The 25,828-nt window shown below is 47.2% G+C and overlaps 2 long non-coding RNA genes across 4 annotated transcripts in view; one reads left to right on the top strand and one right to left on the bottom strand.

The window, feature by feature from the left end:
* The first annotated feature begins 596 nt into the window (after nucleotides 1–596).
* The window catches only part of LOC138574324 (uncharacterized), an 83,735-nt gene continuing 58,503 nt past the window's right edge, over nucleotides 597–25,828 (top strand). The window contains exon 1 of the long non-coding RNA XR_011303935.1: nucleotides 597–708. This is a non-coding gene — a long non-coding RNA (uncharacterized lncRNA). The remainder of the gene's footprint in view (nucleotides 709–25,828) is intronic.
* LOC138574303 (uncharacterized) overlaps nucleotides 20,098–25,828 on the bottom strand; it is a 49,820-nt gene continuing 44,089 nt past the window's right edge. For all 3 annotated transcript variants that reach the window (XR_011303932.1, XR_011303933.1, XR_011303934.1), the window contains one exon: nucleotides 20,098–23,010. This is a non-coding gene — a long non-coding RNA (uncharacterized lncRNA). The remainder of the gene's footprint in view (nucleotides 23,011–25,828) is intronic.

Genomic DNA, 25,828 nt, shown 5'->3' with positions numbered 1-25,828 from the left:
CACAAGAGGCGTGGAAGGTATGTCTTTTGACTGTGCCTGGTTGGGATCACTGTTGGTTTGTAGTAGCGGGAGGGTGAGCGGGTAAGTTAGCCTCTACTCACCCCTGTACTCCTGCAGAGCAGCAGTCATTTCGTCACAGTGGTGCTAAAGTGGAATGCAGGCATATCATCAGAATGCAATACACATTGAGGCTGGTGTGAGCTAGGGGAGTGGAATAGTACACATTTCCCTGCCGTGCTTTTTTAAGTGAGACGTGTATGGCTGAAATGGTTGGGACAGTGTTAATCCAAAAGAACGTGTGCAGTAAAGCTCTCAATTCCAGTTTCTCATGTGGGAGAAGTCCACCCAGCCTTGTTTTTTTCCCCGGGAATTCTGGGACTTTCGTTTTTTCTATCAAATGTAATTTTAGGAAAGTTACTCCTGACAGAATGCCAAATATATATATTTTTTTTTAAAAACAGGAGTGGATGCTTTCTCACGCACGGCAAGGGACGCTTGAGAGCTGCGTGCACTGTCACGGTGTGCGCGCGCGGACAACAGTGTCTGATTGCCATTCTGCACTCTGGCAGACTGCAGAAGCCTGACGTCGGCAAAGCAAGGCCGAAACCCGACACTGGGGTGAAAAGCAGCACCCCCACACCGAGGACAACATGTGTGTGCCATGCATAGAAAGGAGTCCGGGCTAGGCAACCTGGAGTGGGGATTTATGTAAGTTGAAACAGTATATGGCTGGCTAAATCTTGCTAATGGCAAACTCCAAGCAGTCAGCTAAGTATGCAGACTGAGGCGCGAGATCAGAGTCTGCTGAGCAGGCACGTGCTCTCAGGCTGCCCAAGCAGTGTAGGCAACCCTCCTACCCCCCTGCCATTTCCTTATACAGGTGACTTCGTCGACACTTTCCATGGCCCAGTACCGGCCCACCCCTCACGAGACCGCTCACATTGCAGTCAGAGATAAGGCGCATGCCCAGTATAGATAGCGAGTGTGATGGACGGTCTGTGGAAATGGCGCGCCTGCTGCGTTAAGAGGCCCAGGGGATCACTGGAGGAGGAAGAGGAGAGCCCCGCTGGAGCTAGCAGAGCTACTAAGCAACAGCAGGAATCTGCTGGGTTAGAAAGATAAGCACTGTTGTTTTCTTCTACCAGATAAAGGAGAAAGTGTTTTGGGAAGTGGGCAGCTGGCTTACACGAGGAAACCCCAGTGGCAAGAGCCGTGCGACATGAAGTGAAACTTTACCTTAGAAACTTCCATAATATGGTGTTCAAGAAGTTAGGCGCACTGCGACACTAGCACGTGCTAGTGCGGGTCAGAAAGGGCAGTGTTTCCTTGGTAGGTGAAAGGATGCCGTGTAGTGTCAGGTGGAAAGGCGCATTGTGATTTGTGGGCCAAAGAGGTTCAAAGCAGCTGCAAATTCATGAAAGAAATTAGACGTCATTCTTCGCCTCTTTTGGTTTGTTTGTTTGTTTTATTTATTTCTATAGCGCATCTTAACCCGGGGGTATCTGGGCTCCTTCGACGGTTGCAGGGGTTACAGGCATACAGATGATATAAGAAACAGAATTTACAGAGGTAAAAATAGTAATGACATAATTACAGCGTAAACAATACTAAGGATACTACGTTAGTCACGTTTTTGCAGTCATGGGTTCGGATTGGGGGTATAGATGTGGAAGGGTAGAGGGCAGGATTAAGGTTAATACTACTCGGTTAGCCATTTGATGAGCAAATGAAGAGAAGTGGTGCAAGGAACGAGAGTGTATGCCCACTGACACTCTACTCTCGCACTAATAGTCCCCCAGAACTCACACTCTCCACTCACACCAACATTGCACACGACGTGGCGTGCCCATGTCACACACCTAAATTAGAACCCAGGGCTTAGGTCACTGGGAATCAATTTGCCAGGATCGCAGGATGTACCTGCTGGTGCACACCTGTGCCCCAGGCAGCTTGTTGGCGGTCCCATCTCTCCTCAGCCTCTGCCTCCTGGGGTACACACCGCAGTGCATCCCCAAAGCTTACCTGCCTCTGCTCCCACGCCACACTTGCAGCCCACTTCTTTGGTCTTCCTTGGCCGTGAAAGGCCCATCTGCCACTTTCATGGCACACATCTTACCTGTAGTTTTTCTGTGTAGGAATGGAAGGGCCATGCATCCCAAGCAACCTTTTTTTCCTGAAGAAAATGGTAATTAATGGCAATATTGCCTTCCCTGGTGGGCAATACAGGGATCGTAAGGGCCTGCTGCCCTCCTTAAATGCACTCACTGCTTTCCGGATTATTAACTCAGGCAGAGCCCGATTAACACCAGCACGGCCACCATGGAGGCGGGCCTAAAAGGAGTAAAGGAGTATGCTTCCATTCAGGTGCTTTGGCCTGTGAAGGGATTGGTCAGTTTGCACTACATACATTTCGGTGCTGTGATTGAATTGGGAATTGACACGTGATTGACAGATTGCCTGGAGGGATTGCTGCTTGTTGGGAGTACGCGATGGAAGCTTGAGAGAGCCGGGGTAGATGCTTTGTCAACTGAAGAGGTGACCCAGAGGACTTCCCAGGGGTCACTAAGAAAGGGCTGCACAGGAGTTGAATGCAGTCACTTTATTAACTAATGGCAGGCTGGGAGCCCTTGGGCCGGATGTTTCACGGTTGCCCACGTCGCTCTGTTAAATCCGCTAGTCTTTGACGGTGTGATAGGGAAAAAGAGTTGATGGAATTGGACCCCTAATGGAAGACTTCATTGAATGCTTGTCCCAAGCCCTATTCTCATTTCCCTATTTTCTCCATGGTCACCATCCCACTGCCTTTGTCTCATTGTGTCCCAAATTCCAAATGTCCTATTTGGCCTATGGAAACGTAACTTTCCCTTATTGGTCTCATTCCAGGACCAGCATGTTTTTGGAGCCCTTATGCCAGTACCCACGTCGTTTTTCCTAAACCCTCTCCCTCTTTCCTATGCATCATCAAGTCCCACGACATTGCATGAGTCCGTTTTCTAAAGCCACTCATTTTATTTTTGTGAAAGGCATGTTGGCTGAAATCATAGGCATTTGTATTGACTCACTCACTCACTCACTCACTCACTCACTCACTCACTCACTCACTCACTCACTCACTCACTCTGTGGTTGTGTATCAAGCACCTTGCTTCAAGGGTGCCAAGAGTGTGTTGATGCTCAACTATAAGGGTGCCAAGAGTGTTTTGATGCCCAACTGCGCAGTGGGTAGCACTGCCCTAGAACCTGCTGAGAGTAGAATAGACCATTTCAGCTAACAGGACACACACAGCTCAGTACCACCTAGTGGCCATCACTGGAAGTTCACCTACAGATCAAAACCATACAGCAATGCATCATGGGAATGCACATTAGCTGAAAAGCTTGCTTTTTGCTCCATGCAGAAAACTGTAATCGTTCAAATTGCCTGTAGAGGTCCTTTTGCAAAGAAGTGCAAACATAACTTGTCCCCTCCGTGCAATTTAGGATTCAAAACAAAATTACCTGAATACTCTTTTTCATCAACCCGTTTCTAGAATGATGTACGTACATATTGTTGGGTTGTTTTATCATGTGTGGACCCATTTTAAAATGATGTTTGGGGTCCCTGCTTCCTTCAGCTGCGAAAACATGTCTGCACGTATTAGCAACGTTAATGTATTGTTCTGGTGTATTTTTTGGTTTTCAAAAGCAACCTAGTGGTGGAAAAATCATAAATGCTTTATTTTCAAAGCACAAGCGGTTTCATTTGGTTCAGTTTTGTATACCCGTTTTATACATCAGATCCCTCAATGCATACATTATAAAAACTCAGAAGAATGTTTTCAGTGCAACATAGGTAAAGGAGTTCTGTTGGGGGAGGCAGCTATGTTGTGCATAGATTGAAATGGAGAATATGTTCTCTCATGCAAATTCCACTGGGTGAATTTCCCACTGGGCGTTTTCTCATCGAGGTAAGCCTGCATCCCATGGGCCACGCCGTCAACACCATTATCAAGGGACAGGTGTATTGACTCTTCCAGGCTCCTTGTACAGGAACGAAGAAAGGTATCTAGCAGGAGAGCTGGAACCCCAGTGACAGCGATCCAAAAAGAAAGCGTGTTCTCAAGGGAATGCACCCTTCCAGTCACCCCTGCAGGCCGAGGTCATGGATGCCTGCTTCATACTGGGGGACACCCTGCACCTGGCATGTTTGGGTGCCTTTTATGTGAAAACAGTGACCCGACTTTGGCCTGTGTCACAAACGCGTGATCAGCTTGAGAAGTGTGCATCTGGATTACATAGCCGATCCATACCTACATCCCTGCTCACCCCTAAAGAGGCAAGCTAAGAAGTACTTGAAATGTGCTTGCATTCCTTTAATGAGCCACGTGTGTAAGATGGGGCTGTTATGCCAGGTCTGATTCTATTCCAAGTGGTGTGTGTAACTGGGAAGTCATGGTATGAAATAATGTCAAGGGCACAGCTTGTCTCCATGTGTAGAGATGTTACACTTTATGAATGTAAATACGATTGAACTCAAAGATATGCATATTGCAACCCAGCAACATTTCAATAAATCCTAGTAGCATTACGGACAGTACTGATCTGCATGGTTAACAGGGGGCCTGCAAATTGACAAGGGGGGTCCTGGGAGTCCCTCTGCCAGACATTAGTCCTGGTTACGAGGGACTTACCCAGAGTCTTTAGCTCACTATCTTTCACAGAGAAAAAATATCCTAAACATATCAGTCTTTGTCCTGCCCTGGGGCAGTCCAGCACCGAAATGCTAGGCAATTCTCCTCTGAACAAGAGTACCAACAGCATCCCCAGACACGTGTTTCGGTCTGGTTGGACCTCATCAGTAGGGAGGAGCTGTGCCTCTCTAAGAATAGTGAGCAAGGGGTCCACGTCTGGATTCCCCTAGTAACTTTGGGTGAGACCCAAAGTTACTTAAATATGCAAATTGACAAGGGGGGTCCTGGGAGTCCCTCTGCCAGACATTAGTCCTGGTTACGAGGGATTTACCCAGAGTCTTTAGCTCACTATCTTTCACAGAGAAAAAATATCCTAAACATATCAGTCTTTGTCCTGCCCTGGGGCAGTCCAGCACCGAAATGCTAGGCAATTCTCCTCTGAACAAGAGTACCAACAGCATCCCCAGACACGTGTTTCGGTCTGGTTGGACATCATCAGTAGGGAGGAGCTGTGCCTCTCTAAGAATAGTGAGCAAGGGGTCCACGTCTGGATTCCCCTAGTAACTTTGGGTGAGACCCAAAGTTACTTAAATATGCAAATTGACAAGGGGGTCCTGGGAGTCCCTCTGCCAGACATTAGTCCTGGTTACGAGGGACTTACCCAGAGTCTTTAGCTCACTATCTTTCACAGAGAAAAAATATCCTAAACATATCAGTCTTTGTCCTGCCCTGGGGCAGTCCAGCACCGAAATGCTAGGCAATTCTCCTCTGAACAAGAGTACCAACAGCATCCCCAGACACGTGTTTCGGTCTGGTTGGACCTCATCAGTAGGGAGGAGCTGTGCCTCTCTAAGAATAGTGAGCAAGGGGTCCACGTCTGGATTCCCCTAGTAACTTTGGGTGAGACCCAAAGTTACTTAAATATGCAAATTGACAAGGGGGGTCCTGGGAGTCCCTCTGCCAGACATTAGTCCTGGTTACGAGGGACTTACCCAGAGTCTTTAGCTCACTATCTTTCACAGAGAAAAAAAAATCATAAATGCTTTATTTTCGAAGCACAAGCAGTTTCATTTGGTTCAGTTTTGTATACCCGTTTTATACATCAGATCCCTCAATGCATACATTATAAAAACTCAGAAGAATGTTTTCAGTGCAACATAGGTAAAGGAGTTCTGTTGGGGGAGGCAGCTATGTTGTGCATAGATTGAAATGGAGAATATGTTCTCTCATGCAAATTCCACTGGGTGAATTTCCCACTGGGCGTTTTCTCATCGAGGTAAGCCTGCATCCCATGGGCCACGCCGTCAACACCATTATCAAGGGACAGGTGTATTGACTCTTCCAGGCTCCTTGTACAGGAACGAAGAAAGGTATCTAGCAGGAGAGCTGGAACCCCAGTGACAGCGATCCAAAAAGAAAGCGTGTTCTCAAGGGAATGCACCCTTCCAGTCACCCCTGCAGGCCGAGGTCATGGATGCCTGCTTCATACTGGGGGACACCCTGCACCTGGCATGTTTGTGTGCCTTTTATGTGAAAACAGTGACCCGACTTTGGCCTGTGTCACAAACGCGTGATCAGCTTGAGAAGTGTGCATCTGGATTACATAGCCGATCCATACCTACATCCCTGCTCACCCCTAAAGAGGCAAGCTAAGAAGTACTTGAAATGTGCTTGCATTCCTTTAATGAGCCACGTGTGTAAGATGGGGCTGTTATGCCAGGTCTGATTCTATTCCAAGTGGTGTGTGTAACTGGGAAGTCATGGTATGAAATAATGTCAAGGGCACAGCTTGTCTCCATGTGTAGAGATGTTACACTTTATGAATGTAAATACGATTGAACTCAAAGATATGCAAATTGCAACCCAGCAACATTTCAATAAATCCTAGTAGCATTACGGACAGTACTGATCTGCATGGTTAACAGGGGGCCTGCCCATGTCTTTTTTACCCTCCGTCAGGTTACTTTGGGCACATCGCCTGAGTTATCGCCACAGCGAAAAGGTTTTTTTGCCCCTTTGCCGCCCCACTAGTGCAACAACGGGCTTACTATTTCACAGCCTCGCCCTCTCAGGGCATCCTCCAAGTTCAGCAAAAAGAGATACCAACCTATGGCCGACAGGTGAACCCCCGTCCTTCTTGTAATACCCAGGCACTCCTAGGTTTATCAGCCCAAGCCTGATTGTTGAGAAACCAGCCCCAATGCAAAATGTGTCATGTTCAGCTTTTTTCTAGACTTCTCAACAGTGGAGTTTGAATTAGCCCCTTTCCATTGAACCCAGGAATCATCTCGGACAAAATCAACTCGCAAGCCCCCAGGTCCTTGCTCAATGCCCACAATATGCAGCGCATTTCATTCAGCAGTTGCCTTCTGCGCAGTTGGGCCAAATCATTCCGACCTAGATGAATTATTACTATGTCAGCGGGAGCTTCCTCCTTGATCAATCTCCCCATCGTTCTCTCCAGTTCATCCTCCCTCATGTCTTTCTTACCAACCCAAAGAATGTCGGTCTTACTCAAGGCCCTCTTCCTTCCAATCCTCCTGACGTTCACCCATACTGCTGCTCTCACTACGAATGAGGCCATTCCCCCATGCCATCTTTCTGCTACACGTGGTGCCTTCTCGCAGAAGGTGAGAAAGTTATATAAATCCATTATTGGCGCGTTCTACAGCTTATTCTACAGCATACCTAGGTCTCACTCCCCTGACCTACCTGAACCTCTCGCTCAGGGTCAATCACATTGACAGCTGCTGCTGTTGGGCTGCGGAGAGCCCTGTTATGCTTTCCTTTCCACAGTCCAGGCTGGAAGCGTTGGGTGCACCTGTTTATTCATCTCCAGTCAGCCCTCTTTTTCTCATTATCACTCTTTACTTAGCATACTTAGGTCTCACTCTGCCAACCTCCCTGGGCCTCCCACTCAGGACAAATGACATTGTCCCCTGCTGCTGTTGGGCTCCGGAGAGCGCCGTTAAGCCTTGCCTTCAACCAGCCAAGGCCGCAAGCTGCCAACCAAATGGGCGGTGCACCTCTTTATTCATCTCCAATCAGCTCTCTTTTTTACACATTATCAACTTTTTACTTAGCATATGATATGATATGATATGATATGGCATTTATAACGCGCCTATACACAAGTGTTTCAAGGCGCGACGAGTCAAGGGAGGACAGACAACGATCCTACTAGGCCAGGTGTCATTCGGATCGCGTAAGTGCGTGGGAGGGGGGCTGGGACAGTGCAGTACATGGGAAAAGATAACAATAAGTAAGTAACGGCCAGCTAGTGGCAAGTGCATGGGTAAGTGCAGACATCAGGTGTCAAGGGCTGGTAGGGGGGACTGCAGGGATACAGAAACAGTCCCCAAGTGTGGGGGTTGCCAGGTGGGCAGTGCAGGTGTGAGACGCTGGCGGGTGGGAGGACCTGGGCCCGAGATCAGAGGGTGTCCAGGTGGCCAGTGTAGTTCCGGTTACAGCCAGGAGGTCAGCTGAGGAGAAGAGGAGAAAAAGCAGAAATAAAGAGAAAGGTTTTGAGGTGGGACGGAGGCTGTTCCAGAGGGAGGCACCAGCCGAAGAAAGAGATCTACCACCAACTCGTTGCTTGGAGAAGTGACTGACCCTGAGGGAGTTGGAAGCGGATGAGCGGAGAGCTCGAGAAGGAAGATATTTAGGGAGAGAGAGTTGAAGGTATTGAGGCCTCAGGCCCCAGAAGGCCTTGTGGACGATGCAGAGGGTTTTGAACTTAATGCTCGCAGTCACTGGGAGCCAGTGCAGAGATTTCAGTCCTGGAGAGATACAATCGCTGGGCTTGAGGCCAAGGACAAGTCTCGCAGTCCTGTTCTGGATAAGTTGCAGAGGGCGGAGAGTAGAAGCAGGCAGATTTAGAAAGAGGCTCTTGCAATAGACCAGCCTAGAGAGAACCAGAGCTCTGGAGACAGTGAGCTTCTGGGGGAAGGAGAGGAAAGGAAGAATACCTCTGAGGAGGTGCAGCTGGTAGTGTGACTTCTTAGAGACGTCAGAGATGTGAGGGAAGAAGGTCTCAGACTTAGGTCTCACTCCCCCAACCTCTCTGAGCCTCCAGCTGAGGGAGAATCACATTGAAAATCACTGTTTTTGGGTAGCTGGGAGCGTCGCTGTGCTTCTACAGTTTATTCTACAGCATACTTAGTTCTCACTCCCCCCGACCTCCCTTTGCACCCTACGACGAGGCAACTGAGTCCAGTCTTTCTGGCCAATGAATTACTAGCAGTACAAACCAGGGTATCGTGGTGGGTGGGGGTAACATCTCCAGGCCACACAGCAGGGTGAAGAGGACTTCAGGGGTCGGCCCAATCTGAAAGGAACATCCAAGAATTCCTGGGTGGCTTCCGCCACGGGTGCCTGTAGAAGGGGTGAAAGTCATTGGGAATATGTATGCACGATCGATGGGCCGCATACCTGGGAAAGGGTTGCCGTGCCGGGGGGGGGGGGTGGAGGCGTCCCATAGGAGGGGGCGCATCAGGGAAGGGATAATGTGGTCTGGATGGTGTCCAGGGTGAAATGGGTTGGAGGTCAGGGCATCAGGCCATATTCGGTCTCAAGTGACGTGCATTAGTTCTGTTCTGGTATGTGTGGGGAGTGTTCCTGGCCAGTAGGCCAGTGGTCCTGTGGCGGTAGGTTGGAGCACATTGACTTGAGCAAGGGGCTCAACCTTTTGGGTCACTGGAAGGAAGATTTACTGCTGATTTTTGTTAGGGTCCTCGGTCCGGCGCGGAACGGTGAGGTGTCAGACAGGGGCTCTTAGAACGGTCCTGACCGATCCGACAAGGTTCGACAAGGGGAGAACAGGTCTCGGTGTCTGGTGTGTTTAGGGGATCACATATTTGCCTCAGGCCTGTCCCAGGGCATGGGGGGCGATGGCCATGGACACTCCCCCCACACTGTAGTATGTAATTATGATGTAATTGATGATGTGGTGATGTGATGATGCAATTGATGCCATGTGCAAAGAGGCTGCTCTCCCTGAGCAGGTACTAGATATAGGCACCCTTACTGAGGCAGCAGGCAGGGTGGGGGGGGAGCTCGGCCCCTCTGCCCTGTTATGCCTTGGTGCCTGAAGCCCACTCCAGGCCGTGCCATGTGCTAACCTGATGAAAAATAGCGAACACCTAATGGTGAAATGTTTAAAACATAGACACCTTTTAGCATGTTCAAACACTATTAGAAGAAAATATCCTCTCTGGGTTTTTTGTGAGTGTTGATTTTATGAAAGGCAAATGCCATTCGTCTTGTGCAAGTTGTATGATTAGGCAAAGCCAACTAGCGTAGCATATTTCACCTTGATATGCACATTTCTGGTGACGCCACAACGCATTGCGTATGTTAATGAGTCCCCCCACTTCTTTTTTTAGGACTTGACCCCTGAAGAGTATAACACTAAGTACATGATTGTATAATTTAAGAAATATAGAACGAGATACTAATTGTCGAAAAGGAGAAACCTGCAAATCTATGCACTCTTGCATTCTTTAAAGAATGTGATGTACAGCAAAGGATGCAATCAGAACCAATCGTAATGGACAGTGGCGTCTCCAGAAATCTGTTCCCTCTTCCTGAGGATTAATCCAATACAACACATAAGGAGTGAAGCAATGTTTTCAGAGTAACTCTGTGGAACTGAGGATTCACATTTCATTACTATCATTACTATGGGCCTGTCAACACTATTGTCTTTCTGCAGTATGTCATGTAGTTCTTATTCTTTAAGGTCCTTTGTGGTTTTAGCACAGTTCAGATGCCACCAGGAGGTCAGAACTCACCTGATTTGAGGCTGCATTCCCCTTGGAAGGCACCATGCTTGAATCTCAGATAAAAAGCACTGAATCTGACTAAACTGCATCTTTGTTGGGCCCTCTCCCTACCCAAGGGTAGAGAGCCTTGGCGGTGAAGCTCTAAAGAGTGTGCCTGGTCTGGAGTTGGCAGTTGTCTTCTTCTTACCTGGCTCTTCTCCACTTCAGGCCCTTGGTGGACCAACAAAACACATGACAACAGAAGCACAGTTTTAACCTTAGTTTATTAGTAAGCAGGAGGTGGTTAGGATAAACTACTATAGGCATTGAGGAGGGGAAGCATCTACAAGAAACCACTGTGTTTATCCCGGGGAACGTTTAAGCAAAAAGAGAGCTAATGGATCAAACTATAAGGTGTCAGGGCCCCAAGTAAGGCGAGTATACAATTCCTCTGCAGACTGACGTTTTTCCACACTCCGCTAGAATAATGTCCTCCAGTTTTCTCTCCTGGATAAAGGGTATATGGACGCATGCCAATTGGACCTATAGGGTGAATGCACATAATATTCCTATTTGGATTGCTCCAAGCAAAAAGGTATCCTGGTCTCGATTAGGCATACATTTCTCCCTTAAATTAGCTGTTCTCAACGTAATCTCAAGGGCGAAGCACCCACACGGTTCTTTCTCATTGTTAAAGTCACAGATATATAGAACCCAGCTACCTCTTGGCTTAATTCACTATCACAGGGATATAGTGCCCAGCCACCACTTCACTCGGTTCACAGTCCAAGGATGCAGGGCCTAGCAGTTTCTTTGCCACAATTCACCTTCACAGAGCTGTAGCGCGCTGCTCACTATTTATAATCTAGTCCAGAATGTTGTGCCAGTCCCACTACTTCCTCTTCTGGGGTTGTAGAGTCCCAGTTTGCTCAAAAGGTTTAAAATGCCACTTTCACTCCTAAGGGATATCATGTGCTTGCCTTGTGACTGTGAATAGATATATCACACTACAAAGGAATACCATGCCCTTCTCACCAATAAGGGCAATAGTGCTTTCTCATAAATCAGTGGTATAGTTCCCTTCTCACCAATATGATATAGTGCCCTTCTAACTAATTAGGAATATCTTGTCCGTCTCACCACTAGGTGATATCATGCACTTCTCACTAATAAGGGATATAGCGACCTTCTAACTGGCAAGCAGTCTTAGTTAGTCCCTTTAGGATTCTCAGGGGGTTCAGCTACTAGAACCTGTCACCTTTCTCAGCATCAGCAGCTTGGCCAGCCTGGACAATTGGTGTCCAGTCATAACATCGCCAGGGGCTGACATTTCCCCAAAAATGCATCCTCCGTAAAATAAACACTTTCCCCAAATATTCTAGGATTGGAGTTTATAATATAAAATTATACCCCTCGTAGAATATTTATTTGGGGAACGTATTTTAAGGGTCAGGAAAAAAAGTCACCTACCTGGCGACCTTTTCCAGCGACATTATCACATGGAACTGCACAGTTGGCTTTGTACTTTCAAGACTCTGTACTTCCTCAGTGCCCAGTCCTCTGTCTCTTCTACTCTGTTCCTTGTATCTTTCTCTCACTCGCTCTGCTGGCTTCTGGAGAACTGTTTATGCCCCTGATTTACCTCCCTCTGTCCTTGTACAGGCCATGCCTTCATATTTTCAATCTAATGCTGTCTCTGATTGGATTAGATCTAGCCCATATTGTGTCTGGTTCTTAGAATGGTTGAATTGCCATATGGAATTGTGTGCCCCAGCTGCTACTGTCCCATGGCTTACTGAGCAAAGATAAGGTCCTCCCACCAAATTAAATTCAATCAGAAGTCCTGCCACTGTTACCTGGCCTCATGCTCAGTGCTCTAGATAAGGTTTTGAAGAGGGAGTATGTTACTCCTTATTTATTTTAAGTTGAGAGTAAACATTTTTAGGAATTAAAAAAGTCCCCAGAGTATTTTATAAGCAAGCGAAACATGTTTTAACTGTGAAACAGAAATGTTATTGTAATAATTATTTATTTGGCCCTAGTTATTAATTCACACTGAACGATACATTTTACCTCTTTGAATCAAGCAGTAATAACAGATGTTTCTTCCTGTGGCACTACTTATGCTGCGCTGGCGCATACATATCCACAGAGCTGTGCAGCAAAAGCAAGGGACAAGCTCCTGTGTATCTGTTTTTGTATTGTTTGCTGCGAGTATTGCTTCTCCCTATTTTTACTTTTTGGGAGTATTTTGCCTATTCTTAAGAGAGTAAAAGTGCCTGACAGCCCTTAAATGTAGGGCTACTCACGCCATGCCGCTGTGTTTCGGTCTCCCATGTCATCCCAGGGATGCCCTTTGTTCATAGCGGAACCTCTGGTATCTTTTTTCGGGTGCAACATTCCTCAACAGTAGATAATCTTGGTGTAAGTCTTCCAGAATCCATAGGGTCATGCACAAAATAAACCCCGAGATTTTGGGTCATCCTCAACGATCCTGTAACTCAAGTGTTGCCTCCAGTCATGGTCTTAGCAGAGTCGGTACCTCTTTCCCCTAACTACAAGTAGGAATTGGAGATATGGTGTTGGCAAGCAGGTTTCGGTTTCACCTCACAACCAGAGTCTCTCAGCACTGATACCACATCACTCACATCAGAGAAAGGCCAAGAATCATATCCTGGACCTCCAGAAGGTAGCTCATGGCTTTGGGGATGCTGCCCTCATTGGCTGGCTTTCCTGGGTGACAATCTGTAACCAATAAAGTGATGGGTGGAAGGTTTGTAATAAATCTGAACCACTGGCACTACTCTGGGTACCCTTCCATACCCCCGTTTATTAGCCGGTTTGCACCATTACAAAAGTGGTTCAGCCATATGCAAATCAGTCAGGTACTGCCACCAATGGGAGCATCCTAGCCTGAACTGCCAGGCCAGGTCCCCTCTGCACAGAAACACAAGCAACCCCAAACATGTTTCAGCATTGCTGGGCCTCATCAGCGAGATGCAGTTTGGCTCAGTATGGCACAGCTAGTGTAAAGACTGGAGGGGGGTGTCTGTACTTCTGCTCTCTATATGGTAGAGGAGAGGCACAGAGGACCCCAGCCAAGATTCTCTATTATTGGTACGTGGTCAAGCAATCAAGGCCTAGCTTCTCAGGAGGTGATGAAGGCTGGTTCTTAAGTACAATGTAGTCCCCAAGCCCCCACAAAGGAATGTCCACACACTGTACTACTGAAAACACTGTCTTTATATAATTAATATTCAAAGGTATGTACACTATCACAATAACTCACTTTGTACTCAGAAGTCAACAATGGCAAATATATACAATTCAAAGTGGTACCACTAATATTATCAGACCTCTTTAAAGTGCATCAACTATACTGTTAAAATGTCACATGATCCATAAAAAGGAAAACCAGCAATAGAGAGAGGAGGGAAAGCAAGATGGTTGAAGCAATAGGCAGACTACTGAGTCAGTTACCTAAACACAGTTCTGTGTGGAGATCCCCCACTTGCGCAACCTGTAGAATAAAGATATATAGCACAAGCCCAGTCCATATATTGCTCAATTCTCATATTCTCTCCTATAATGTTTTACCCCCCAATGTACCTGGTGGAGTAGAGTTCTTCGAAGAAGCGTCAACGGATCCTTTTTGAGTGACCCTCTTTCAAGCAGGAGTCACGAATCGTCGAGAGGCGTAGAAGAAAGTGAACTTGGCGTCGATGAGAAGTTCGAGGGTGCCGAGACCACGGCGTCGATCCAGGCGGTGCTCGTCGGCGACGTCCTGCGAGGATGAGATCTGCGTGGCACCTCAGCGTTTGATAGTTCTGGACCGCAAAGAGTTTCAGAAGAACTGTGGCCCAGCAAGGGCGTCGAGTCGTCAAAGTCTTTGTGGCCTTCAGGTGGCGGGAAACCCACCGGCGGATTCTCCTTGGCACGTCAGCGGCCTCGACTCTCTCCGGCAGGGTAAAGTGGTCGTCGGTGTGGACAAGGGAGTCCTTCGATTCAGTACTTAGGCAAAGGAGCGGGCGGCTCCGGTCGTCGGCGGCACGGCGTCAAGCGGTCCCCTCTTCTGGGGTAACACGACTTCGACGGGTCTCCAGCGGTTACACAAACCTGTGAACCCTGGTCGACGGCAATGGACTTCGACAGCGGCGAAGTCCTGGTGCTTCACTTCGTTCTCCTCAGCGGTCCTGTCTCGGGTCGGCAGCCTTTCGAGGGTCTGACTTCCAGGGAGCTTCGGCGAAGGTTAGCAGTGCTCAATTGTCTCTCGGAGCACGGGAAGAGGGCGCCTTACCAGGTCCTCTCTCGGATCAGTCTTCGACGGATTCGGCAGCTTTCAGATCAGGTTGAAGCAAATGCAACAGTCGTCTTCTTCCAGCTGGGCATCGAGGATCAGCAGTTCCAGTTACTCTTCAAGTGTAGACACAGCTTCTGAACAATTTCCAGAGGTGAGAGGTCCCCAGATATACTATCCTGTCTCTCATCCACAGTGCTGGCTCACACTCAGCAGCCAAACATACAGAAGGGCATTCATGCAGCCAGTCAGCCAATCAGGCACACGGTGCCTTCAGGCCATCTTCCTCCCTCTCAGACACTCACAACAAGGAATGTGGATTGGGACAAGTACCCAGCCATTCAACACTACACAATGCATTCAGGCCAGCTTCGGGCAGGGCTGTCTCAGTCTTTGTCTCTCATACCAGAAACCAGACAGCCACAACAAGAAGTGCATATTGGTCACACACTCCATTCACCCAGGTCCCACCCACAGGGTGTACCCACAACATACAGTCACTGGGAAGGCTTCAGCCAGTCTGGACTGAACTTCACAACAACACCATATATGGAACTTCCACCCAACAGACAGTCAGGGGGAAGGGACAGAGTCAGGGCTTCCCAGGACTTTGGGAAAACAAGGTAACAGGCAATAGAAAGCAAGAGGCCACAGGGGCCATCTTGTTTTCCATCAGGAATCAACTGATTCCAATGGCAGGGCCAGTGTATCCCAAAATGGAGGATACTCAGCGCACCTGTCAAATTCAGCATGGAGCCCATGCCCATGCCCATACCCTGCACTGTGGGCCACCCACAGGTGCCCAAAAACATACACTAGGGGCACAGAGTTGTACCCCGACCCATGGGTGCCCTAAGGGTATCCCATGGGTCTGTACACCAAACCAAAAACAGGAAGAGCTGCACTGCCCCACACGGACTCCTGGGGAGAAAACAATAAAGAACACAAATGAAAAAGGACTAAAGGACAAGGACAGGGAGGCCCTGTCCCTCCAATGCATTTCCAGCATCACAGTGAGCCAGGTACATAACATCTGGGCATACCCTCTCTCACACAGGGAGACAAGCCATAACCAAATATGTGATGGGTGAAAGGTTTTGACAAGTGAGACGGGTATGCACAGATGTGGGTCCCATGCCTGCTGGGCCTAGAGATCCAAGCTACTTCTTACTGATGAGGCCAAAACATGTCTGGGGATGCTCGTGGTCTCGTGCAGAAGGGATGTGATCAAGCAGTTTGGGCTGGACTGCCCTTTTGGGGTGGGACCAAGCCTGATTTGTATATGGTCCTTCCCTTTTTGTAATGACTTGGCAGGCGAAGAACGATGCTCTGGAGGGTTGTCCAGAGCAATGCCTGAGGTTAAGATTCTTCTAAACCTTCCAGCCATCACCCCTTTTGTTTTGCTATAGCAATTCTGAGTGGAACGGGTATGCCCAGACCCAAGCTACTCCACAAGAATCTGAAACATGTCTGGGTATGCTTGTGGCGTTGTGCAGAAGGGATCTGACCATGCAGTGCGGTCTAAACTGCCCCTTATGTGGTGGAACCAAGCCTGATTTACATATGGTCTTTACCCTTTTGTAATGACTTGGCAGGAGATGAATGATGGTCTGGAGGGTTGCCCAGAGTAATGGCAAAGTTTAAGAATCATTCTAAACCTTTTATTTTGGTTTTCCTAGGCTGCAGAGGCCCCTCCTGTCCTTGGGACTCAGTCAGGGATTTGGATTCATTACATTCTGCTCCACATTTGGGAAAGTGCTGTATTCTTTTTTTCTTGTGGGACCAGCCTGGTCTCATTTGGCAAAGACCATCAGAGGTCTTCATCAAAAGCAATCTTTCAGGTACTTTTAGGGCATGCTCAGTTTTCTTTCCCACACATGTAAATAAGCATTTGGCTAACGGATACAAGCAGTATATTTCTAGCATGGCTACAAATACTAGCAGTATCCCGTGCAATATAGACGTGAGCCAATTGAGCCTATTAACCAAGACCACAGGGACCATTCAGCCGAAGTGTTATATTGGTGTAATATTGCTACAATGTTCTGGATTTGACTGATGATATTGGTCATGTTATCACTATAATGGGGAATAAACATACAGCATCTGATCCAACGAGAGCGGCAACACCCTCTTTGGAGGCCAAGATGGTGTCTTACACCATTCGATTTTGCAGCACTATTGTACAAATAGCCACCAGCTCATGAGTAATCGGTAGAAGGGACATGGTGGTGTCGTTAGCTCCTCTCTCCAGCAATAAGGACAGCTTGGTGAGTTTATTTCAATTCAGTTTCACACCAGCCCCAGGCATTATGTATCCCATGCTATCAATGAAAATCTCCCAACCAGATTCCCTTTTTTTGCTTGGGGCTGAGGCGAACTTTGAAGCGTGTCTGATATATCCCACATAACTCCCACTCCAATAAAGGGGCAAACAGAAGTAAGCATTGACCCCACAGATGTAGTATATTTCACAATTGCTTACATACCGGCATCAACAAAGGTGAATCCTTTGTCAAAAGAAAAGATCCCATTTTGATGGTCACTATAGTACTGGTGGGTAGCTAGTATCTGAATCGGCGTATTACAATAAACACAGATCCTTTCTTTGTATAACAAAGAAGACCTATAGCAGGGGGGGGGAGGTGTATTGAAGCAGGCTTCCTTGGAAGCAGATCTGGGGCGAGAACATTTGGAGGGCCTGAAAATGCCATTTTGGAATAGTAATCAATATAAGATTTAGGACTTCAGGTTTCAGAGACCAATCTAAGATCACTACAGCCACCCCCTCAATTAAAAGGAAGAGGAGCAACAGGGAACCCTGAAGCCAGATAATGGGTGAGATGAGCACAGACCCAGCAATAAGTAACATTCCAAATTCAGGCATGCTGCCAGGTTGCATGTAGGAAGGTGTTTATACGTTCTACTCAATGGTACACATCAGGACCTTGTGATTCCTGGCACGACGTGTTAAATGTAGTGATAGTAATGGTGAAAGGAAAGACAGAATAAAAAAATATAAAAATATCATCATGATTTAGTAGTCTGCTCGAGTGCAAGTATGGTATTTAAGTGGATAGTTCTTTGCATCTCTTTTCAAATGCAGATCCATGAAATTTGAAAGATACTCAGTGGTCCACCAACTAGAAATGAAGAACTGAAGGAGATCAGATTGAAGTTGGAGAAGGGAGTTCAAAGTAGCAGATATGAACGTAGGGATAAGAGTTGAGCCTGGAATGGCTACAAGTGACCATACATGCTCATTAGGATGATCAGACTGCTTATCAATAGAAACAATGCAGCAGCACCACTGTAAAAGGAAAACCAAAATGATTTCAAGCAAACAATGTTTTTCCAGTCCCTCTGGGGGTCCCTTCCAGTCTCCTCACTACTGTCTGGCAAGCCCAGCAGTCAATTGTCCTTTAAATCCTTTGGGTCACTTCCAGTATCATCCTCTGTGGGTTGAAGATTGCATCTTCTGCGGCTGTAGAGTTTCAAACTTGCAGAAGCAGACAGCAATGGTTCTTCAGCAAGACTGATATCTGCATCTACTGGGGGGGGTGGGTTTCTGCAGCTCATTAAAGCTGGCTGAAGAGCCTCTTCTGGAGTAGCTCCACAATTTTGAAGAGATGGGGCAGCCTGAGGTCACGCCTCTTAGTGTTTGCATGGAGGTATAGAGGAATATGTGGACGAGGCTGGCGTCCATGTTGCAGTATCAATTGAAGAATTGGGCATGGAAGAATTAGGGGTTGTTGCTGAGGCTTCTGGTGGGGACCAGACCCTTCTGCACTGGAACACATGTGTCCAGGATGGAATTACCAGATACTTCATAGCTGTCTGGGTGATGAGTAGCACTTGATGCGGCCCACGCCAACAGAGATGTATGGTGGATTTCTGGTATTGGACTTTCAGGTAGACAAATTCGCCAGGCTACAGTTAGTGCAGGGTCCAGTAGCTGGTCTGGCAATGCCTCCTTCACCTGTGAATGGGGAAATCGAATGGCCATCACAAGGGATTTGCAGTAGGTAAGTACCTTCTCATCCTCCAACTCAATATTCAAACTGTGTGCAGCCACAGGAGGTGATTCACCCATGATTTACCCATGCGTATTGGGCACCAAGTCAAAGTTTCATGGGGTGATAGAACATGCCTGCTATCAGGGTTATTGCGCATATTATATAGTAGTAAGGGCAGGGGCTCAGGCCATCTGAGACCGGTCTCCTGACACACCATTGAAAGACAGAGTTTAATATATCTGTTCATGCGTTCCACTGTCTGGCCAGACTGTGGGTGATAAGCACAGTGAAGCTGCTGGAAAATATGGAGAGTTTTACAAACATCCATGATTATTTGCCCAGTAAAATGGGTGCCTCCTATTGCTATCAATAATGAGAGCAAAGCCAGACCTGGGTATAAAGTCAATGAGGAGGCGCTTGGCTACAGTGGCAAAATCAGCCTTTCGCAATGATAGGCTTCCAGTCAACCAGTGAATACATCTACGACAACCAAACAATATACATATTCCTGACACTCAAGTAGCTATTTATCTACACATTTAGACCGGATGTGCCGATGACACCGTTTTTACCACTCTTCCCATCTATTGTACTAGGTGCAGAAAATAATTGCTACAATAAGTCTATGCCACATTGGGGAAGTAGGGAGCAAACCATTCTCGGTTCACAAAATCGAACATTGCTCCCTTCCTGGAATGAGCCACAGAATGTTCTAGTCTTGTATGATAAGTTAGAATCAATACAGGTGCTACCAGGTGGTCATCGAGTGAGCACCAAAGGGTGTCTGGATGCAATTCACAAATTCTCTTGGACCATAGCTCCTTTTCAGACTCTGGTGCTTGATCTTGCAGCACAGCCAGACTAGAAAGAACTGCAATCAGTGACTGTGCAACTTAAAAACAGATCAGGACATTGTTAGGAACAAGGGGGATGTTTAGAGCTGCATTTTGAGATGATTTGTCAGGAAGGTCAGTACACATGGCAGTAAGGGTTTGTTATATGTCATTTCCCTGGCACTTGACAATTGCCAATGCAAAGGGAAGCAAAACCGCTTGTAACAAGCAGAAACAAATATCCCATTTAGAACAAGGGTACTAGCAGAGATCATATAGCCCCTCTGCCTTGAAAGGATACCAAAATTGTGCACTACCCCATAGGTTTATCTAGAGTCATTATAGGTAGTGGCAGTTCAATTCTCAACAAAGATTCAAGCTGTAGTGAAAAAGGAGAACCCACACCCCCCTGGGACCGGCCCTTAGTGCAAATAAATCACTCCTAATCACCTTCCCACACAAGTAAGGTTATACGAAGCACAATGAACTCAGTCTGGAAGAAAGCCAATCACACAGAATACATGATGCTTGCATTTATTTCTATAGTGTCTAATGAGAACTAAGCAGCAATTTACAGTAATATGGGAATAAAAGTGCAAGCTGGATAATATCAATTGTCAGTCATAGATGAATATGCAATTATTATCTTACGCTCCTATAAAATGTAGATGACGATATGATCAGATCACACCCGGGACCCTTGCCGCTACAGGTGCCCGGCACTCCTCGAGAGAGGAGGGGAGGACTGGCCAAGCCCCCCACAATCCTACACCAGAGCGGGGGTGTGATGCTAGGAGTCTCGGCCCAGATAGTGCACAGCTCGTCGTCCAGGCACTGTTCCTCTTCGTCCACGCGTCTCACCAACAGCCGAGGATGAGTCCCTCCCTCACTGGCCCAGGTATAGTTCTCTTATTAGGGGCTGCACGTCAATCACTATGACGTACCAGCTCTTCGAGAAGCTTCTGGGCTCATCCTTCCGGGCAGTAAACATGTTTTCGCCTGGAAAGTTACAAGACTGGAAACAGTCAGTCTCGGCTCCCATACTTCGTGCACGTTGTTTTGGGGAAGGCCTGGCATTCTTGTGTTATCAGTGCACCTGACTCACAGAGCGAAGACGAGCAGAGCTGTGCAAAGCTGTGCCTGGCTCCCAAGGGCTGCGTAGAGCCTCTTGCAAAGGCTAGATGTTTATGTCTTCATGAAGGGCCTTCACAGTTAACCCCTTACAAGCATGTGGGCTCATCCAGTTCGAGAGGCCTGGCTGATTTCAGCATTTTCCTCCACGCTTCGAATAAGCTCTAATATACACAAGATAGCTCAGTAGGTTAGTGCAAGTGCAGGTTACTGCAAGCGCCTAGAAGCTTATCACGACATTCCACCCCTTTCAAAGTGAGGCCTGGAAATGCTGACTCAGTTCCATGATTTAGAAGCATGTACGGTGTGCTGTAGGCCGATTAAGTGTTTTTCTAGCGCAGTCATTCTAGTATAAAGGAAAGACATTCTGCGCGAGAGCCCAATGAAAACGATAAGAATGAATATTAGGGAAATCAGCAGCCACAGCAATGGATGCAGCATTAAATTAAGCAGCTTAGTGGAGGAGGGAGACCATCCAGTGAATACATTCCACCAGTGGTGAGTAGTAACTGATTGCAGATGGTCAGCAGTTTTGATTAATTGGTTCCTGTCTATCATCAGCTTGCACTCTGCAGAAATAACTGAGGTAGCTAGCGTCTGGAAATCTTTCCAAGCTGTTTGGGCAAATTGTCTAATAGCTTGAAGCCGGGCAGTAATCACCCCATAGGGTAGAGTCCAGTTAAGCAAATGCGTGAGCTTGGTATGCAAAGTAGTGTGAGACCACTGGGTTAATAAATATAAGGTGTGAGTAACAATGTCTAAGATAGTCACAACCTGATCTACGCAAAATACTTGAGGATTCCCTAATAAGCTGTAATTGTTAATAAGCAAGGAATGATTAGTAACTATGCAAGCTTTATGCTATCTATTTGGAAAATGTCAGTCCCATTAATGTGGTATTGCATCCAGGTGCACTCTCCTGTTACGGGATGCATGCAAGCGTCAGGAATCCTCCCCGTTTGGGGACACACCCACCCCTGATCCCAGGGCATGCAGGTGTGACTGTGGATGGTGTAGTTTTGGCTATGTAACCATTCCCCTCGTATTTGCGGCACCCACCAAGAACCATTGATTTTTATAGGCAATACTATAAAAGGACACCATATTTCTAAAGCATAAGCGGTTCTACTAACTTGCATTAAAGCATGGCATGTGTTATTCATGCAATCAAAAGCAAGCGGTTTAATCCATATGTTTGCTGGTAACTGTAGCTCTGTGTGCCAGTGGGTTGAGGATAGTCGCCCCCATTCGGAGCAGAAAGCCAACACCTGCTGATTTAACAAAGTTTGCCATAAAATGCATCGTGTGTCTTTAGCAGTCTTGTTGACCTGCCCTATGGCAGAAAGAATTTCTTCATAGCTAAAAGTCTGCCATTTTCATTGGTTACCAATACTTGTAGCAGTGTTGCGCAGGGTAGGGCAGGGCTTATCAATGGGCCCCACAAGGCCAGGAGTTTTATAGCGGCGCTGGCATCAGAACCCATAGTGGCTAACTTAATGCGCACAGTTTCTATGTCGAAAGCATTTAAAGCTCCCGTCCCCACCCCTGCTTCCGCCGCAATCAATGAATATACCCCCTAGCTACGCGCAATTTGGCGATGGGCCATAGAAATTGACTCCATTTGTAGCAGCTTGGTAGTACTAAGGAAACATTGCCTCGAGATAAATCTATGTCTAAGTGCACCTCTGTAATGATAGACGCGTGCATCACGTGTTGTCTAACTACTGGAAAATCTAGCATGTTTACAGTTTCTACTTTGTGTGACTTGAAGAAAACCATTCTCCAAGTGGGATGCCTGCCATATACAATATCAGTTTTAGATACAAACACCATACTACCATCCTGCAGTGGCTGTTTCAATGTACAATTGTATGAAATGCATTTAGTCAAGTTATAGTCCAAAAAATCTTGGCGAGTACACTCGCTGCAGTTCTTGGGACAGAAGAAACATGAAACATCAAACAAATTATTGGATCCATTCACTGAAACGTTTGGGCCTAAGATTTCATAAGCACCAGTCATATGAGTCAGTGACAAAAGGTGTCCGACAATATGCCAAGTTATCACTTTTGCAGTTCCATGTGGATACTCATTTGTAGCGCTTTTCTCACAGGTTACGGTGCGGTTGTAGTTATCACGCAGGACTGGAGCATCAGGTGTAGTGCATGCGATTCTCAGAGTCCATGTAGCGTCTTGCATCAACCCATTCTTTACAGAGAAAGCGTTTGCTTGGCAGGCCAGGTGCACCCACAGAAAGGTAAATCCCATCCCCTTCATACTGCTCTACGTTCGTGGTGTGAGCCTAGTAGCGGGAATATAAACAGGCATGTCAGAATTTTGCAAAAGTACAACATAAGTACTTCCAACACCTTTACTTAACACTTCCCTAGCCTCAGGTTTTTTGTTTGGATGGTGAACCCACACCTTTTTTCCCGTGCTACCGAAGCCTCCTTACCCCCTCAGTGTAGTGTCTGGGGCTTGCTTACTTTCAACCACTAGGGGAACAACTGCTTGCTTGCAAATCAATTGTGCAATTCGGTCATATTTGGTTAATGGTACTGCAGATGCACCAGCGTTATGTAAGAGTACCAAAACAGTCCCTCTATAGTCAGGATCAATCACACCTCCCAAAATGTCAATGCCTTTTTTCGGCAGGCTGGATCGTGCAGCAATGCGTCTATAAGTGCCAGCCGGCAATTTGATGCCAATACCCAACGAGATGGATTTGGTTTGCCCCGTTGGTATAACATCATCCTCACAGATAGATAGATCAAGCCCAATGCTGCCTGCAGTGGATTCTACCTTCTCACTTGTTAGTCTCACAAAGGGTGTCTGGCGGTTTCCCAGCGGACGATTGTTCAGTTCAAACAGTGCTTGTGCCAGGTGTTTGGACCACCCCTTGAGAGTGTGAGTCTTAGTCAGCTTCTTTATTTGTTGCTTGAGCAGCCCATTGCTGCTTCCACCAGAGCAGAGGATTCTGGGTACCGGCTGATGTGCAGTGTCCATTTGATGCCTTGTTCTAACGCCCAGTCTTGCACATTGTGTCCAGCAAAATGGCTGCCTTGGTCTGATTGGATTTCATCCGGGATGCCATGGTGCCTGATGAAGTATTCCATTCCTTGCAAGGTAGCCCGTTGATCTGCATGGGCGACTGGATAAGCTAACAGCAGTCCAGAGTATGTGTCTACCATGGTCAACACATAGTGCTTTCCATTCTTGGGCGGTAAAGGGCCAATGTAGTCTACTTGCCATACGCTAGCAGCTCTTTCACCTCTTCTCAAAGGGCCTTGAGGCTTCCTCTCCAGAGGGTAGTGCTTCACTTCGCAGCACACGGAACATTGGGAGGCAGCTTGTCTGGCTTGATCAATGGTAATGGGCAATTGTCTCTTTTTAGCCCATTGATATGTTCCTGTTTGCCCTAGATGCCCAGAGGCTTCGTGTGCCCAGCCCGCCATTTCTTGCAATACCTCAGCTTCTTCAGGTGTTGTCACTGGTCGAATCTTTGCCATTTGATCCACTTCGTTGTTGAACAGGGCAGCCAGTGAGGTGTCAGGGGGCATGTGTGCATTGACATGCCCAATGCAGATTTTGCACCTCTCACCTTTGCACCACATCTCTTCCCAGATGTCCGACCCTCCCTAGATTGGAGTGTTCTTGATCTGCCAGCCATCTCTTCTCCATGCCGGTGCCCAATACGTCAGGCCTTGATACGTGGCCCAACTGTCCGTGTATATGTATGCAGTCTCTGTCTCTTTCACCTGTTCAATCACGGAGGCCACCGCCTGCAGTTCAGCATATTGACTGGATCCTCCCACACCTTCTCTCATCAGCAGTGTTTCTCAGTGGGGCTGGAATGCAACAGCTTGCCAGTGTCTTTGCCCTTTATCATATTTTGCGGTGCCGTCCGTGAACCATGCATATTTTTGTTCTTCCTCTGTCAATGTATCATAGGCGGGTGCGACTTTGAAGGGAGATTCTGGCAATGTCACGGGGGTGCTTGGTTCAGGCATCGCATCCAAGTTCACTGCCTCCAGCATTTGTTCCTGCAGTCTGGAGACCCCTGTGCGGCCAGCTTTCGCACATTGCTGTAAATACCATTTCCATTTGACATGAGTGGCGTCTTGCGCTCTGCCACTTTTCCCACTTGCAGCAGTGTCGCGCACCCAGCCCATGATCGGAATTTCTGTGCAAATTGTCACTGGTTGCTTGCCTGTGATTCTTTCAGTCTCGACTAGAGCCCAGTACACTGCAGCAACTGGTTTCTCAAGCAGAGTGTATCTTGTCATAGGATCTGTGAGCTTTCTTGACCAGAACCCTTGCGGCACTCTTTTCTGTCCTTGCTTTTGCCACAAGCTCCACACAGCAACATCATTGTAGACAAGAATATCCAGTTCAAAAGGATCAGTTTTTGTCATGGGGCCCAGCGTGATGTAATTCTGCAAAGCGTCCTTAGCCTGCTGAAAGACAGACTGTTGCTCTAGGCCCCATGTAAAATCATGTTTCTTTCTGGTGACTTTGTAGATGGGTTTCAGTATCAGGCTTAAGTGAGGTATGTGATTTCTCCGAAAACCCATTAACCCAATAAATCTTTGTGCCTCTTTTTTATCTGCTGGTGGAGCCATCTGCTGAACCATGTCAATTACAGGGTCGGGAATTTTCTTTACTGACCCAGACCAGATTGCACCTAAATATTTCATCTCTTGAGCAGGCCCCTGTACCTTTTTGGGATTTATGGCCCACCCCCGGTCTTGCATGTGTGTGATCAACTTTTCAGCAGCTTTGTCTACATGTTCTTTCTCAGCACTGGTCAGCATGATGTCATCAATGTAATGAGCAAAATACACATCATCCAACCGCACCATCTTTAAGTCTCGGGCAATCAATGCATGACACAGAGTGGGACTCTGCAAATACCCCTGGGGCAATTTAGTAAAGGTAAAATGTCTGTCTCCCCAAGTGAAAGCAAATTGGTCTTGTGATTCAGTGTCAATATCAATGGAGAAAAATGCATTGGCCAGGTCAAGGACCACATGCCATTCACCCACTTCTTTCCTAAGGTTTTCAATCAGAGTAATGATGTCTGGCACCGCCGCAGCTAAGGGCGGCACCTTCTTATTCAA

Source organism: Ambystoma mexicanum, chromosome 1p (assembly GCF_040938575.1).
Source record: "Ambystoma mexicanum isolate Mex_15411 chromosome 1p, UKY_AmexF1_1, whole genome shotgun sequence".
Classification (NCBI taxonomy): domain Eukaryota; kingdom Metazoa; phylum Chordata; class Amphibia; order Caudata; family Ambystomatidae; genus Ambystoma; species Ambystoma mexicanum.
Note: the sequence above shows the minus strand (reverse complement) of the source record. Positions and strands in the feature narration are given on the sequence as shown.